Source organism: Urocampus carinirostris, chromosome 3 (genome assembly GCF_059441175.1).
Source record: "Urocampus carinirostris isolate Australia breed hairy pipefish chromosome 3, RoL_Ucar_1.0, whole genome shotgun sequence".
Lineage (NCBI taxonomy): Eukaryota > Metazoa > Chordata > Actinopteri > Syngnathiformes > Syngnathidae > Urocampus > Urocampus carinirostris.
The window spans coordinates 6209613-6212112 of NC_142351.1; the positions used below are offsets into that span (position 1 = coordinate 6209613).

The following is a 2500-nucleotide window of genomic DNA, read 5'->3' on the forward strand; positions in this document are numbered from 1 at the left end:
TGCAGAAACACAAAAAAAAAATAAAAGGGGCAGCGCGTCACAAAACCGCTACGACGGGGTTCTCCGATTGGTGCCCCCCTGTGGACAGCTGAGGTACCCCACCTGTGTTGGGTCATTGTGATTTTTACATTTTTTTCTTTTTTTTCCTAACGAGTTGACTGAGTCAAATTAACCCCACTTCCTACTAATCTCTCTTTTCTTTATTTCTCTTTCTCTTTCATTCTTTCTTTTTTTATTCCACTTTTTATCTTCCCCCTTCTCGCTCTCTCTTCCCGTCTCCCTTCCATTCTCTTTCCTCGTCCCTTTCTTTTTATCTTCCTCTCTTTCTCTCTGTCTCTCTTTGTCTTTCTCTATGTGGGCAGTAAGAGCTCTCTTTTTTCTCTCTCTCTTTCCTTGTCTCCTTATTTTTCTTTCCTTCTCTTTCTTTGTACCTCTCTTCCTCTCCTCTTTATAGATTTCTCTTACTCTCCTTTTTTCTCCCTTTTTTCTCTGTGTTTCTCTTTGTCTTTCTCTATGTGGGCAGTTAGAGCTCTGTTTTTCTCTCTTTCCTTGTCTCCTTATTTTTCTTTCCTTCTCTTTCTTTTTACCTTTCTTCCTCTTTATAGTTTTCTCTTACTCTCCTTTTTTCTCCCTTTTTAAGCTTTCTCTCTTTCTTATCTTTCTGTCTCTTGCTTTCTCTTTTTTAGTTTCATCTCTTTCTCTCTTATCTTCCTCTTGTTCTCTAACTCTTATTTTCCGCCCTTCACTTTTTCTCTTTTTTATTTTCATCTCTTATCTTCATCTTGTTTTCTAACTCTTTTTCTTCCTTCCTTTCTCTTTTTCTCTTTTTTATTTTCATCTCCTTCTCTCTTATCTTCCTCTCATTTTCTAACTCTTTTTTCTTCTCTTCTCTTTCTCTTTGTTATTTTCATCTCTTTCTCTCTCATCTTCCTCTCGTTCTCCAACGATTTTCTTCCCTTCTCTTTCTCGCTTGTTTCTCTTTATCTCCCTCTCTTTTCATTTTCTTTTTTCCGTCTTTCTCTCTGTGGGCAGTTCGAGCTCTCTCTTTTGTTCTCTCTTTCCTTGTCCCCTTATTTTTATTTTTTTCTCTTTCTTTTAGCTCTCTACCTTTCCTCTTCTTTCCAGCTTTCTTTTACTCACCTTTCTCCTTTTTTTTTTAGCTTTCTCTCCCTTATCTTTCTCTGGCTTTCTCTTTATTTTCATCTCTCTCTTATCTTCCTCTCGTTTTCTAACTCTTTTTTCTTCTCTTCTCTTTCTTTTTTATTTTCATCTCTTTCTCTCTCATCTTCCTCTCGTTCTCCAACGATTTTCTTCCCTTCTCTTTCTCGCTTGTTTCTCTTTATCTCCCTCTCTTTTCATTTTCTTTTTTCCGTCTTTCTCTCTGTGGGCAGTTCGAGCTCTCTTTTGTTCTCTCTTTCCTTGTCCCCTTATTTTTCTTTCTTTCTCTTTCTTTTAGCTCTCTACCTTTCCTCTTCTTTCCAGCTTTCTTTTACTCACCTTTCTCCTTTTTTTTAGCTTTCTCTCCCTTATCTTTCTCTGGCTTTCTCTTTATTTTCATCTCTCTCTTATCTTCCTCTCATTTTCTAACTCTTTTTTCTTCTCTTCTCTTTCTCTTTGTTATTTTCATCTCTTTCTCTCTCATCTTCCTCTCGTTCTCCAACGATTTTCTTCCCTTCTCTTTCTCGCTTGTTTCTCTTTATCTCCCTCTCTTTTCATTTTCTTTTTTCCGTCTTTCTCTCTGTGGGCAGTTCGAGCTCTCTCTTTCCTTGTCCCCTTATTTTTATTTTTTCTCTTTCTTTTAATTCTCTACCTTTCCTCTTCTTTCCAGCTTTCTTTTACTCACCTTTCTCCTTTTTTTTAGCTTTCTCTCCCTTATCTTTCTCTGGCTTTCTCTTTATTTTCATCTCTCTCTTATCTTCCTCTCGTTTTCTAACTCTTTTTTCTTCTCTTCTCTTTCTCTTTGTTATTTTCATCTCTTTCTCTCTCATCTTCCTCTCGTTCTCCAACGATTTTCTTCCCTTCTCTTTCTCGCTTGTTTCTCTTTATCTCCCTCTCTTTTCATTTTCTTTTTTCCGTCTTTCTCTCTGTGGGCAGTTCGAGCTCTCTCTTTTGTTCTCTCTTTCCTTGTCCCCTTATTTTTCTTCCTTTCTCTTTCTTTTAGCTCTCTACCTTTCCTCTTCTTTCTCCCTTTTTTTAGCTTTCTCTCCCTTATCTTTCTCTGGCTTTCTCTTTATTTTCATCTCTCTTATCTTCCTCGCTTTCTCTCTCGTTTCTCTTTATCTCCCTCTCTTTTCATTTACTTTTTCTGTCTTTCTCTCTTTCTAATGACTTTCTCTCCATTTTCTCTATTCCTTCAACTTGCAATAATCAACCTGGTAATAACATAGTAACAACATAGTAAGTAGTACAAGTTATCCTATCAGAAATGTATATGAAACTGGGTTCCCTTTGCCCTAATAAGTAGCTCTCAGCTTAAAAACAGTTGGAGACCCCTGCGCTA

At 36.9% G+C, this 2500-nt stretch overlaps 1 protein-coding gene across 1 annotated transcript in view; it reads right to left on the reverse strand.

Moving 5' to 3' along the window:
• cab39l (calcium binding protein 39 like) overlaps window positions 1-2500 on the reverse strand; it is a 30235-nt gene that overhangs the window by 4575 nt on the left and 23160 nt on the right. The window lies entirely within an intron of this gene.